Source organism: Trichosurus vulpecula, chromosome 6 (genome assembly GCF_011100635.1).
Source record: "Trichosurus vulpecula isolate mTriVul1 chromosome 6, mTriVul1.pri, whole genome shotgun sequence".
Taxonomy (NCBI): Eukaryota; Metazoa; Chordata; class Mammalia; order Diprotodontia; family Phalangeridae; genus Trichosurus; species Trichosurus vulpecula.
The window spans coordinates 266,196,495-266,212,297 of record NC_050578.1 but is presented as its reverse complement, the minus strand read 5'-3'; the positions used below and the strand labels follow the sequence as shown (position 1 = coordinate 266,212,297).

At 40.6% G+C, this 15,803-nt stretch overlaps 1 pseudogene; it reads right to left on the bottom strand.

The window, feature by feature from the left end:
- Positions 1–8,096: 8,096 nt before the first annotated feature.
- Positions 8,097–14,358, bottom strand: LOC118855120 (annotated as a pseudogene).
- Between the last annotated feature and the right edge of the window lie 1,445 nt (positions 14,359–15,803).

Sequence of the window (15,803 nt, the reverse complement as noted above, 5' to 3'; positions counted from 1 at the left end):
TCAGGTATCTTTAATCTCTTTATTCCAGAGGCTGTAGATCATGGCATTCAACATGGAGATGAAAACAACATAGAAGACTGATAACACTTTGTTCAGGTGTTGGGAATGGCCAGGGTTGGGACACACATACACACAAAGGGCAGTGCCATATAACAGAGCTACAGAAATCATGTCAGAAGCAAACATGTTGAAGGCCTTCACCCTTCCTTAGCCAAAAGCATTTTCAGGTTTGTGACTCTGGTACAACCATAAGAGAGTATAATGAGGACTGAGAACAACCCCATGCAAATCAGTACTACAAACATCACTATTTGAGTGATGAAGGAGTTGGAGCAGAAGTAGGATTGAGCTATCATCTGAGGCACATCACAAAAAATGATGAATTATGTTTGGCCCACAGAAATGGAGGTGGAACACAGCTGCTGTTTAAACTAGGCTACTGAGGCACATAGCCACATTGGCCCCAGTCATCAACTTCCCACAGATGGGCAGATTAATGATGGTGGAGTACCTCAGTGAGCTTCAGATGGCTGCAAAGTGGTCACATGCCACGATAGCCAAGAGACAGCCCCATCCGTGTCATTATAAAATACTGAGTGGCACAGGCCAAGAATGAAATCTTTTTTTTTTCTTCCAGGAAGAAGTCAGATAACATTCTTAGATTGATAGAGGAAGAGAAGCAGATGTCTAGGAAGGTAAGGAAACTGAGGAAGAAGTACATGGGGGAGTGAAGATGGGAGTCACTCCTGAGGAAGACGATGAGGTCTATGTCCAAGTCAAAGTGATGAGACAGATTCCCAAGACTGTTACAATGAGGACGACCTGCAGCTCTAGTTGGACTGAGATTACCTGGAGGATAGGCATGGTTACAGAAGTCTCATTTCTTCCATTATCTGTTGATCTGTTGAGAGGAATATGAGACGAGAAAAGTTTTGTAAATATCTCCCTACTCTAAAATCTTCAGTGGCTCCCTCTTACCCCTTGAATAAAATTCAAAATTCTCAGCATTTAAAGGCCCCACAATCAGGATTTCCCCTAACTTTCCAAGTGTCTTTCATGTTAGTTCTTTTCATTGTTTCAGTTAAATTGACCTACATACCATTCCTAGTCACATGATAGTGCATACCCTACTGCCATGTCTTTGAAAACACTTCTGCATATTAGAATCCCCACCTTATTTCAAACCACAGATCACCACCTTACGGGGTCTTTTCTGAGTCATCCAGTTCTTTCTCCCTTCTCCCCTTACCCTATCATTGATCTTGCCTTGTCAAAACTGATCTTGGAATATACCTGCCATCCACTGACTTTGCCCCTATTCACATTCTGCTGAATGAAGTTGGAGAAAATCACAAAACCATGAGGATTGGATCCACTGTAAATTTGGTTGCATCATATTAGCTGTGCCCTCCATAATCAGTTCACTATCTCCCTCACCATAGCAGCTTTTCCAAATGTTTAAATTCCTCCTCAAACCTCTCATGACTTTTCCTTCCCTTACCTCATGATCTGAGAATCATGACTCATATTTCACTGAAAAAAAATGAGGCTATTTGCCAAAAGCTCTTTTTTTCTCTCCTCCTCCTCATCTCATACCACTCAGATACATTCCCCCACTTTCTCCTTTACCCATGACTCACATAATGAGATGGCCATTCTCCTGGCCAAGGCAAACCCCTCTATATGCACAAGTCCCATCCCATTTTGTCTAGCAGATGGTCCTGTCTATCATTCCCACTGCACTAATCTTTTATCTCTTCCTGTATGCTGACTTTTCCCCTACTGCCTAGAAGCATGCTTATGTCTCTCCTATCCTCAAAAAACCCTCACTTGATCTATCCATCTTATATGTCATCTTCCTTTTATGGCAAAATTGCTCGAAAAAGACAGCATCTTTCTATTACCTCCAGGATCAAATATAAGATCCCTTTAAAGTTCATCATCACCTGACTCCTTCCTATCTTCCCAGTATTCTTAAACCTTACATCCCTCCATAAACTCTTTGATCCAGTGACATCAGTTTCCTTTCTGTTCCTGGCACTCTATCTCCCAACTCTGGTCATTTTCATTAACTGTTCCCCATACCTGGAATTCTTTCTCCTCACCTCTTCTTTCTGGCTCTCCTGGCTTCCTCCAAGTTTCAGCTAAAATCCCATCCTCTTCGAGAAGCCTTTCTTAAGAATGCTAGCATCTTCCCTCTGTAATTATTTGTAATATATCTTGTTTCTACTTAGTTGTTCGTATATTATCTCACCATTTGATTATGGTCTCCATGAAAGTGGGGACTATTTTCTACCTTTCTTGGTGTACAGTACTTAGCACAGTGGCTGGCACATAGTAAGCACTTGTGGACTTGAGTTATAAGCAGGATTTCTCACCTCCATGACCAGAAAAATATAGCTAGAGTGCTTCAAGAAACAATATTCATTGTGTTGACATTAACATAGATGTGCCTTACCCTAGAAAACATAAAATGCTTCCAGGAATGGCAAGTTAACTGCTCTCCCAGAATTCTCATTATTCCCAGGGTGTCTGCTCCACTGCTCTGTTTTATTTTCAATTGATGTTTGGGTCACCTGAGATTTTGCTTAAGCATGAATTCATTAACGACATAATAATATACTTGTAGACTCAGGGAAGTTCTTTCAAAGAAAAACTTGATGACCAACAGAAAGAAAAAAAAAACTTTTGCAGGTTTATCATTAATATTACATCCATGATTTAATGTGGGTGCTACTTTTCTCCTGCTTAGAATTCTAGGACTTAGAGCTGGGAGGTAACTTTGAGGTAATCTTTTCTAACCCATTCATTTTATAGAGAATGTAACTGAAGCTTAGAGCAAATTGTCCAAACTCGGGTGATTATAGATTTCTAGACTGAAGAGATCTTAGAAGTCATCTGGTATAAACCCCTCATTTGTCATACCAGGAAACTGAAGCCCAGAAAAGTTAAATGACCTGCCTAAAGTTTCAACAAAGGAGACCTGGGTTCTAATTTCGGTTCTGTGATTAGGTCACTTTGTGAGCTTGGGAAATATTGTTGGCTTTTCTGGGATTCAGTTTCACCAATTTAAGACAAGAAGCCCTTTGTAATGTCTCTTCCAGATGTAAGATCCTATATTCTATGTTCCAAGTTCTTTTTCTGGTTTTATGTTCTATGTTCTGAGGTCCTCCTAGCTGTAACATATTCTGTTCTAAAGTTTATTTGAACCCTTACATTTTAAGTTCTAAAAAACCTCCCAATATGGCATTTGATGTTCTATGATGTGTTTTCACTCTAACGTTTCACATTCCTACGTCCTTTGCAGTCTTGAGTTCATTAAGATCCATGCTGTTAGTAGGATTGTTCACCTCCATCACCAGAAAGATGTCAACAGATTCACAGTGACATCCTGGGTCCCAAAGAGAAAGTCATATTTACTGTCTTGACCTGAACAAAGGTGTATTCTATTTTAGAAACAAATAATCATAGCATTTATCTAGCACATAAAATAGCACTTATCACTTTAAGGTTTGCACAGCATCTCATATGTTATTTACCTCATTTAATTGTTACAACAACTCTGTGAACTGATATTATCTTCATCTTATAGATAGGAAACCCCCACACATGACCTGGTTCTAAATGTTCCTGATCTAGTTTTTAATTGCTTAAATCATCTGAGTCAACACAATATTTACTGTGGCTTTCATAACTCAAAGTTCAAAACTCTATCAACCACTGGCTACTTCTAAAATTCTTCTGAGAATGTTAACTAGTAGCTCTACTGGCCAAGAATCTTCATCATTTCCAGAGAGCTATACCACTCTTCTACTTTGTTTTTCACTGCTCTTTGGGTCTCCTGAGATTGTGCTTAACGATGAAGGAATTAATTCCCTCACAACATGCATCAACATGGAAGGTGGACAGTGGAAGACTCTTTCCAACTGAAGCTTGATGGCAGGTACAAACAAAGGTGAAATTTTGCAGATAAATCATTCACAATATACGCATGACAAAATATAGGCACTATTCTTCCCATGCTTAGGAACCTAGTATTTGGGCCTGAACGAGGATTTAGAGTTATGTAGCTCAACTCCCTCATTTTACATATAAGGAAATAGAGGCAAAGAGAGAGGAAGTCACTTGCACAGATGATAAGAACCAAAAAGAAGATTCAGGCTCTAATCCCTTGACTCCAAATTCAGTGATTTTTCTACTACATCTCGCTTCCTCCATGATCATTCTTTTGGTAATGACTACAACTGCTCCCATTAGACTCATCTCATAACTATCCTCGGTCTGTCCATAAGGATGTTTAACCAACTGATCTATTTCTTTGTCTAGTTTCCTCATTAACCACAGTATCTCCAGAGGATGCTTTTAATACTGGGCAATCCACCAGAGAGAATTCCAAAGAGCATCCTGCAAGGAAAACAGACATCATTGAAGACTCCATAAAAATTCTTTCCCACTTTATTCCCCCTCTTCAAGTCTCTGGGTGGAAGAGCAGATTCAAGGCATAATCTAGAGAAGAGCCCATAGCCTCATGGCCCACAATGTCAATGATGCTTCTTTTTCAGCCTCTAAGAACTGTTTTCCTTCCACTGGTCCATTTGTTAGACTTTCTTTAAAATTAATTAGGAATAGGCCATGATGGTGGATTAGGGGCAGCCACTCAGCTGAACTTTCCCAACATTCCTCTGCAAACAACTTTAAAATAATTCCACAAATCAAATTTTGGAGTGGCAGAACCAACAAAAGATTGGGGTGACACATTTTTCCAGCCTAAGAAAATGTAAGAGATTGGCAGGAGAAATGTGTGATGCCACAGTGGAAGCCTGCCTGGAGTCCACAAACACAATGGTGGCAATGGTGACCACAGCAGCTTTGAAAGCTCTTAGCCAGAGCCAGTAAAGGGGTCAGACAACTAGTCAGAAAGAGATTTCAGGGAACCCTTTGCTTGCACCTGGTACAACTGGTGTTGATTGGCAACTCTATTACCCATACGTAGTTCTGGATAGCAGTTCCAGCATAGAGAGGAGGGCTGGTAATTGGTCACAAAGGAGTAGGGGCCCTGGTCACAGTTCCAAAGCAAAGAGAGTACTAGCACTTGTAGCTGTAGGGAACCAGGGGTACTATCTTAGTAAATACCAGAGAACAAACCAAGGGAGCAGTGATGGTACCTCCCCCAGGATCGCACCACCTTGGAAGAACCAAAAATCTGCAAACTCTCAGAACTAGCTCTGAAAACCAGAGCACAAAAACTCCTAAAGCTTGGGAGAATGCCTTCCCAAACCCAGGTGAGCAGAATCCAACTTTAACATAAAGTTCAAAGTCAAGAAATAGGCTGGGAAAATGAGCAAACAACAAAAAAAGAATTTGACCATAAAAAGCTATCATGGTGGGAGGGAAGATTAAGACATAAACGCAGAAGAAGACAACAATGTGAAAACAGCTACAAACAAAGCCTCAAAGAAAAATGCTAATTGCACTCAAATTCAAGAAGATTTCCTAGAAATGTTAAAGAAAAAACTGAGTGGTAGCGGTAACATTGGGAAAAGAAATGAGAGTGATGCAAGAAAATTATGAAAAGAGGATTAACAGCTTGGTAAAAGAGACACAGGACAGCTAGGTGACACAATGGATAGAATGCTGGGCCTGAAGTCAGGAAGACTCCTCTTTCTGAGTTCAAATCTGGCACAGACATTTACTAGTTGTATGGCCCTAGGCAATTCATTTAACCCTTTTTGTCTCAGTTTCCTTGTCTATAAAATGAGCGGGAGAAGAAAATAGCAAACCACTCCAGTATCTTTGCCAAAAGAAAAACAAACAAATAAACAAAACCCAAATGGAGTCACAAAGAGTCAGATATGACTGAAACAACTGAACAACAACAATAAAATCTGTCCTAAATAAACCAACCATGGATCAATGATAATTGGTATTTCTTAGTATTGGGACTGAGACTAAGATTGGCTTTCCCTTTCTGATACTTAAAATACTTAATGGACAGCATGGTGGGGCATGAGAGCAGGGGAAGGAGAGGTATGTGTCGGATTTGAAATGAGAACATCTTTGTTCAAATATCAAATAGGCCACTGTCTAACTATGTGACTTTGTGTATGTTGCATAACTTGTTCTGCCCTCACTTTCTTCTGTAAAATGAGAGGTTTGGACTATGGTCCCTTTCAGCTCTAAATCAAAGATCTCATGATTCAGAGGATCCAGGTGGATACACAATGCTTCACAAATGACCTGGTTCTAAATGTTCCTGTTCTAGTTCTTAATTGCTTATTTTTGTAGCAATAGCCCCAGCCTGCTGGGGAAGTAAATTGGGGCCCAAACCTATACATAACTAAGCAAAAGCATTTTCCAAATCAATTAATTATATCCTCTGTCCAAAGTAAGGGGAGGATTATAGGAATCAGTGGGCTGATTTGATTACTGTGGAAGGTCAAACAGATCACTCAGTTCCATACTGAGGTTTTGTTGGGACCACTTTGTCATCTTCCACATTAAACTTTTTAGGGAGGAAAAACCACCTTTTAACAATAGAAAAGTTGTTGACTTGTATTTCCACTATAAAGCTGTTCTATAAGTCAAACGTTATAAAAAATTTATACACATTTCCAGTGATCAGAGACTACAATGCAGACACCTCATTTAACATTGGCCTAACAAATTTTAGTATGACATACATGATGACTGAGTAATTGTTAAGTCTCTACAATGCAGAACTGAAGTAGAGTCAGAAAAGGTGTATTTCATGGCATGTCATTTTCTCAACCAAAGGTTCAGTTACTTGCTAACAAGTATGGAGATTTGTCTATGACCCATGTCCTTGTTACTGCCTCTCAAACAAATATGGAAAGTATGCTTTGAGAAATGATACCAAAAGTCTCACATTAAATAGTGGAAATTAAGAGCAGAAATGCTATTCAGGAATAGAAGTATTTTGCGTCTTGATGAAATGTTATTAAAAACTAAATTGCAAAATAAATAACAAATACAGGCATCAACTCAAAGAACACATAGAAAAGAATGTCTACACAACGTCTCCAGTGATTGGTAAAAACATAGCATCATTTGGGCAGGGGGGTACCTCCTATCAGGCATCTAGTCTCTCAAGTCCTCCTCTGCAGGCAGAGAAAGATTTGAAGATACAGAGGAAAGTTCTTTCAGTAATGGTATATGGATCTGGCCATTATCTGTCATACCTTTATCACCTTCTGCATGAACTTCTGTGATCCATATTGGTGCTCTGAAACATCCATACTGAAACCAGTCCATTTGGATGTCAGTCTACTTATCTCAAGCTTTCCGTCCGAGGAAGATAGTCTATTTTTTAATGCCTTGATGATTATGTCATGCAAAGGTCAATGTTGTAGGTCATGTCCTTACGGCAGCCACCATATCGATGTGTCTGGCTTTCCCCTGGTGCTTGATTAATATTTAAAAATACACCAATGATAAAATGATATTACATTAAAAATGTCATACATCTCTCCTCTAAAATAAGCTCAGCTTTATCAAAGGTAGTAGCCACTCAAACTTCCTTCATTAAAATGTGAAGTACTTGTTTTCCTATTTTCCCAAATACAGTAATTTCTGTTTAACCGTCACTTTAATTAGCTTTCTTTGTTGTAACCCCACAGATTTCTGAATTCTGATGTATGACAATCACATTTATGCTAGAAACATTTAAAGGAAGCATTGACATTCCAAGTAAATAACCTCTATCCACATCTACTGAACTGAATATGTGTCTCAACACCTAGGGTTACTTTTGTGAGTGACACAAACACATTCTACATTCTTAAATAATGGATACCTACAGTACTCATTTGTAAGCTTCCCCACACAATGAAACAACTTATACTGGAACGTGTATTTACTGATATTACTGTTCTAGATGGTGACATTTTTCCTATCCCTTCTTCCCCTGCCCTCTCCGCTCAGTTTCCACAGACTAATGTACTAATGGCCTTAGTCTTTGGCTATGAAGTCTGTTTGACTTGGGTGAGGCAACATTGGTTATAAGGCTTGTTTTTGTATCATAGCTTTATCTTCAGATCTGATGCCATTTTTTTCAAGGTACGGTGGGAGAATCATGGCTATCTTGTATCTTCAGGTTCAGTTGTCATGACTTTCCTTCCTAAGTTAAAAGTAGAGCAAGGAAAATCTTCTAAAATCTCCAGGCTTTTTAATGATTGAGATTTGACCTCTTGACTGGAATAAAGTCTGCTCAGCTCCCCATCCATCACAAAAAGTGGAGGTCGTCTACTTTGTAAACTGGACATTTGGAAAGTCAAGGGTCTTTCTCCTACTTGTCCATTGGAATTATCTGCCATTTGGATGGCTCTCTTCGCAGCTCTGCTGGTAAAGCCAAAAATCACCTTTCTGCATGTTGTAGTCTCTTATAACCAGCTTTGGTACAAAGGAATTCCATCTGTTTTGCTGTCACCTTTTCAGGTTGCTGAGAATTAAGTGTGGCAAATTCTTCACCATTAACTCTGGCTAGTGCTGAGTTTTTACAGCAATCTGCTGGAAAGGGGTCAGCATAGTATCCTGGAAACCTGGGAACACATCCTCTATTTTAATTGTCCTGGGGGATAATTCGTCTCTCTCTCTACACATTTAGACTTGTTTTTTTGGTAAGTGTATTTGTAGGTGCCCTCTTGAGAAATGTGCTATGAAAGGGCAAAGAGTTCATCTCTTCTTATCAAAAGGGCGTTATCTTACAGATACCTGTGTCTGTAATTGTGTATAATGATCTTCTGGTTCTACCCCCCTCACTCAGCATCAGTTCATATATGTCTTTCCAGGTTTTTCTGAAGTCTGTCTGCTCCTCATTTCTTATAGTACAATAGTAACCCATTACATTCATAAACCATAATTTGTTTAGCCATTGCCCAATTGATGGGCATCCACTTTATTTCTAATTCTTTGCCACCCAAAAAGAGCTGCTATAAATATTTTTGTACATACTGGTTTATTTCCCACTTGTGCAATCTCTTTGGGATACAGCCCTAGAAGTGGTATTGCTGGATCAAAGGTATGTACGTTTTTATAGTCTTTTTGGCATAGTTCCAAATTGCTCTCCAGAATGGCTGGATCATTTCACAACTCCATCAACATTGTAACAATGTTCCGATTTTTCCACATCATCCCCAGCATTTATCATTTTCCTGTTTTGTTTCCTTTGTTTTTTTGTTTTGTTTCCTTTGACGAACTTGGCTCCTCTCGTCAATACAAGGTTCAAAGACAGCTCCAAGACTCATGATAGAAAAAGCTATGTGCATCCAGAGAAAGACTTATCGAGTCTGAATGCAGATTGAGGCAAACTATATGCTCTCGTTTTTTTCCCTTCTTTTTTGGTTTCACTTCTTCTTTCTCATCATTCTTTCCACTGTTTATAATTCTTCTTTACAACTGGACTATTATGTAAATAAGTTCAATGTGAAGATATATGTAGAATCTACATTGGATTACCTGCCATCTTGAGGGGGAGGGGGAGGAGAAGGAGGGAGAGAAAATGTGGAACCCAAAAATTTGTGGAACTGAGTGTTGTAAACTAAAAACAAAAAATAAGCTTATAATTTAAAAAATGAAAAAAAGAAGAAATCATGTGCATTGTAGGCTCCTAAATAAAATATAAGCTCATTGGGCGAAAAGGGGGCAGGGCTTTATCTTTTACTCAGAACCTAGCGGCTCTTCATTAACAATCCGCTCCTGAAGTGTGAGATGCTTTGCCGCCTTTCCTTTTTGAGCCCAATCTCCCACATATTGCACTATATTTGCAAATCTCCTCCTCTTTATGCGGATGGTCATCATTCATCTCAGAGATGTGGCCAATCATTTTAGCCAATTTTTTGTTGGTTTTCAGCAATTTTTTCACTTCAAGTCACTTTGGGGGAGAGTGGGCACCATTTGTTCCACACACTCAGCCATGGTCACAGCTGCAGCTTCGTCTAGAGTCTCCTTTGGTGAGGCTGGGGAGGTTAGGTCTGCTGCGGGGAGCCTGTGCTCGCTTCCTGTAGTGGGGTGACCTTGCCAAAGTCTGGAGTCGCTGGCACCCTGTAGCGCTCAGGTCCCCTCGACGTCCGAATTGCCTGGCTCCAGGCTCTGCACATAGGTGGTAGCAACACGTTTGGGAATCTTCAAATGAGGTTCCTTAGCATTGCTGCTCCTTTCTTAACTACAGAACATTCCTAACCACGTAGGAAAACCCTCTGGTCATATATAAATGGGGATGCTAGTGACAGGCAAGAAAGCCAGGGGCTGATTTAAAAAGCCAGGGTCTGTAACCTAGCCCCTTAAAGCCTTCTGTAACCTTCTGATGGGGAGGGGCTTGCTAGCCAGACCCACTAGGTTCTCCTCATCACCCTGCTGCAGGACATCGGCACCACCTTGCTGGATCTAGGCATCAAAATAAGAAAGAAGGTTGGCTTTTTGTAATATTCTGTAAAATTGCAACTTGCCCAGGGTGCTAGGTAGAGAGCCGGTGCCATTACTGAGAAGTCAACTTTGCAAGAGGATGCAGTTGTCTCTTTTCTCTCTCTCCCAACTCCAAAATTACTGTCAATCACTTCCCCCACCCCGCCCCGCCCCGGCCCCAGCACTCTCTGGACAGCGGCAACAGCAGACTCCTCTGATTGAAGGGGGTGGGGGGGAAGATGGTGGGAGTCTCTCTCCTCTGCCCCTCCTTTAATGCACCCCCATTATCTCCTCCTCTTCCTCCTCCTCATTCTCCCTCAGGTGCTGGGGGTGCTAAGAGTCCTCAGCTCCCCCCAACAGCTTTTGGGGACCACTGGCAGCGGAGTGTATGGAGGGGCAGAGTGGCTAGCCGCAGCAGAGGCAGCAGCAGCAAGAGACAACAGCAGCAAGAAGCAGCAGGAGCATCAGCAAGAGGCAACAGCAGCAGCAGCAGGAGGGGGCAGCAAGAACAGGTTCAAGAGGCAACAGCAGCAGCAAGAAGTAGCAAGAGCATCAACAAGAGGCAACAGCAAAAGCAAGAGGCAGCAAGAACAGCAGAGGCAGCAAAGCCTCCCTCCCTGCCTGCCTACCAGCCACAACCCACCTCCTCCCCACCCACCCCAACCCCAATGCCATTCTCCCACTGTCTCCATCCCATCCCCCTCCTCTCCACATTCACCTTGACCTGTCTACAGGAGACACGGAAGGGAGAAGTCCCTCTCATTCAACAAATATGTCTCTTTCAAGTTGGACACCCATTGGCACTAAGGTTACCACCACCAGACAACAACCAATTCAACAATTAAATTGCTGGTGAAATATATGCCTGTCATGATTTCTGATGTACCACCTGCAGCACTGCGAATATAAATGGTTTGTTCAAGGCCATGTATTTAGTATTTGTCAGAGGTCACACTTGAACAGGTATTTAAGTTTTTGAGGCCAGCCCTCTGCTACATTGACTTGCTTCTGATTTTTTTTTTACTTAAAGCTTTGGGAGCTTCTAATGCTACACATAGTTTAAGAAGTAACATGGGTTCACCAGAAGGGGTGAGTAATTGCTACTGCTGCTGTATCAGGATTTCACCTGTGGAAGGAGGTTCATTAAATAGGTGAGAGAGATGATTCATTGACAACCCCTACTCAAACTCAAATCCGTATTAGTCCATTATGATTCTGTAAGGGGTGATGGTTGTTAGCAATTATTTCAAAATATTCATCTAGTAATGCATATTTGGTCAATCACCTAATAATAGGCATAAAAATAAGCAATGTATTAATTGACATTTTGTATAAGTCACATAGGAATATAGATTCTATTACAAGGGCCCTATGATAGGCCTCAAACTTTTGATGTAATGTTCACTACTTGTTCACTAGCTATGGAGCTTAGTTGCTTAACCACAAGAATGCTGACACAGATATTTCCACCCTGTTTCACTCAGATTCCACAATCAAACCAAGCATTGTTTGTGGCATGGTATGTAAAGTGCTCCTCTATGTTCTTGGAGCATATGTATAGCTTGTACCATCTCCCCTTGCCTAACCTAAGGAGAAGCTCACCCATCTTGTGATCACTTAGTCAGCAGAGATATTCTTTGCCTCACTCAACTCATGACCCTGCCAACATACCATTTTTGCTTTTTTTTTCTTTTAGCTTATGTGTCATATGTTAACCAGCAGAATTTCTATAGAATTTTGCATAGTCACTTTAGAATATCTAGGTAATATATTTTATATCAAACCCTACAAAAATACAACCCTAGAAAGAGGGGACATCTCAGATCATGAGAAAGATCTGGGGTCCACTTCATTGGAGGAGACCTTTAATAAAGTGTCATTGGCTCAGAGCTCTGCCTCAGTCTCTTTTACTGTGGGTTGGACAATTTTAATCCCCTCATAGGGACATTCTTCCTATTCCTCTCTTCTTTTCCTTCTTTGCTTTGTTTACTGAGAAGAATTAGTTATGACGGGGTGGGGAAACAGAAAGGGCAAGGAGAGATCAAAGGAAAATGCTTCCACCAAAATCACGAAAGTAGAACACAGACAGTTTTGGAGGTGTAGTATGAATCAGAGTGGCATAGTCTTAGAGGCACTTGACTTGGAGTCTGGTAGACGTGGGTTTAAATTCTACCTATGATGCAACAGCCATGTGAGGATGGCCAAGTCATTTAACCTCCTTAAGAGCCAATTTCCTCACCTGTAACATGAAGAAGTTAGACCAGATAGTCTCCAAACTTTCCAAATCCTATGGGTTCCATGGAACTTGAAGTATATAGGACTTGGCCTCAAATCTCACCAAGGCTACTTACTAGCTCCATGATTACTTCTGTCATTGTTCAGCCATTGTCAGTTCTGTCTGTCTCTCTGTGCCCCATTTGGGGTTTTCTTATCAAAGGTACTGGAGTGGTTTGCCATTTCCCTCTCCAGCTCACTTTACAGATGAGGAAACTGAGGCAAACAAACATGTCCAGGATCATGTAGTTAGTATCTAAGGCTGTATTTGAACTTTGGAAGATGAATCTTCCTGGCCCCAGGCTAGTCATTCTGTCTACTTCACCACCTAGCTGCCCCAAGTCACTAAACCTTTCTGAGGATTACTCTCTCAGGGAACTGAGAACTGGGAAACTGGGAAAACCTATTTTTCCTGGGTTTCATGTGGCACAGCCTTCGAGATCCCAGGGGCCACAATGAGACATCAGAGCAGGATGTCCAAGGAAGAAGTGCCCCTTAACCTGCCAGTGACAAAATACCTACTTATTCCTATTCCTATATTGGATACAACTTAGCAAAGGGTCACATTCTACCTCCTAGCCAGGGTTTGTCTGTACCTAATTTCTACCGGTGAGAAGGCAACAATGGGGCCCGGTGGAAAGAGTCCTGGATGGAGACTCAGAAAACCCAAGCTAACATCCTGGCTTACCCATTTACTATCTGTGTGGCCAGGGAGAAATCACTCCACCCCTCAGGGCCTCAGTTCTTCACCTGTAAAATGAGAATATTGGATTACTTGGTTTCTACAATCTCTTCCAGGTCTAACTGAGGTTACTGCTAACTCTTCCTTTATGTATTTTTTTTGAAAATGACTTTCGTATTTTCCAGCCTTGGAAAACATAGCAGAACTCTAATGTAGACTTTCTAAGAATTATCAAAAAGGCTTGAAAACCTCCAAATTTTTATGCTCTAAGGGTTGTGCCATTGACCATCACACTGATGGCCTTTCCTAGTTATTTTAAGAGAAAGTCTCTGAAATGGGTCAATGAGAGAATAGCTCTTCCAGACTGAGGAGACAATATCATTGATATTGGGGTTCATAAGGCTGTGGCTCTTTGTCTAGGTCCCACCTTGAATCTGCTCTTCTGTCCCAGAGACCTGAGGAGGGGGAACAGAGTAGGAAGATATTCTCATAGAGTTCTGCCTGATTTTCTTTCTAGGATGCCTTCTGGAATTCTGATTGGGGGGATTTCCCAGAACTGAAAGCATTCTCAAGAGAGGATATTGTTGCTAAGGAAAACTAGACAAAGAAACATGATTTGGTTAAACATCTTTGTGGGGAGACTAAGGAAAATTAGGAGTTGAATCCTATGAGAGTATTTATAGTCCATATTAACAATGACAAAAAATGTTCAAGCATAAATCTGACGTAGGGGAAAAATCACTGGATTTGGAGTCAGAGAACTTGGGTCTGAATATTGTCTTTTGTACTTATAAGTTGTGTGACTTAGAGAAAGTGTTTTCCCATTTCTGTGCTTCAGCTTCCTCATTTGATAATGACAGTGTTGGATTATATGACCTTTAGGGTCCTGTTCATCCTTGAATACTAGTATCCTCAGCATGGGAAGAGTAGTGCCGACATTACATCATGTAAACAATAGGAGTCCAGCTGACTCCCATCTTCATTGTCGGATGTACTTCTTCCTTAGTTTCCCGGACTTCATAGACATCTACTACTTTTCTGCTATGACCTCAAGAGTTCTCTCTGACTTCTTCCACAAGGAAAAGAACATTTCCTTCCTGGTCTGTGCTACTCAGTATTTCTTTATGGCCTGGATGGGACTGGTTGAGTGCTATCTCTTGGCTATCATGGCATATGACCTCTATGTGGCCATCTGCAGACGACTGAGATACTCCACCATCAAGGATCTCCAGATCTTTGGGAAGATGGTGGTTAGGGCTTGTGTGTTCAGATTTTTCAACAGCCTTTTCAAACAACCTCTGGATTGCACCTCCATTTCTGTGGGTCTGATATAATTAGTCATTTTTTGTAATGTGTCTCAGATCATAGCCTTTCCTGCTCCAACTCCTTCATTAACCCAATAATGATATTTGTACTAATAATTTGCACTGAATTCTTCTCATTCCTTATTATCCTCACGTCCTATGGATACATCCCAGTTATAGTTCTGAAAATGACCTCCACCAAAGGAAGGGTCAAAGTCTTCAAGATCTTTGCCTTCCACCTGACAGTTGTGACTCTCTTCTACAATACTGCTTTTTTGTGTAGCTTTGGTGCAGCTCTAGCCATTCCCCAAACCTGGAAAAGGTACTATCTGTCTTCTATGTCATCCTTACTGCTATGTTGGACCCCCTAATCTACAGCTTCATGAACAAGGAGATCAAAGATGCCCTGAAAAGGCTGATAAAAAGAGACACTTTCCCTTATTAATAACATGTATCATTATCTTTATTATTATTAATGATGATAACCTTAGTGACAATTGGGGGAAACTGAGACCACTGGTCTCATTGGTATAGGTTCCATTTTAGGCTGAAACTCTGTCCATTAAGCAGCTGGGCTACCTAGTTATAAAATTGGTTTTAGAGAATTTCCTGGGTCACTAAGAGGTTAAAAAATATATAGAGAGGTCTTTTAAAAATACTTTTTATTGATATCTTTGTTTTATATTGCTTAATTTTTCCCCTGTATCCCTTCCCAGAGATCCAGCTCTTATAAAAGATAATTTTATTGAGGGCTTTCTTTTTACTGGAAAATTAATTTGGCCCATCATTTAATGAAAGGGAGAATAAAGTAGTAAAGCCTGTGTGCTGGCCTGATATCTTCAAAATATTAAAAAGAAACAAAGGAATCCACTCATACAATCAGTGGATCTTCTCTAGAAAACATGTAGAAAGAATCCTACAGCATGTAATGAGATCATACATATCTATTGAGGTAATATATATTTCTCGAGCACTGTGTATTTTTCAAAATGTTTTTCTCATAAGCAGCCAAAGACATTGTGAATGTAAGCATTGCTATTTCTATTTGACAGATGATAAAGGATGGGAGGAAACAGGCATTTATTAAGTGCTTCCTTTGTGCCAGGTTAGCAACAGACTGTTCC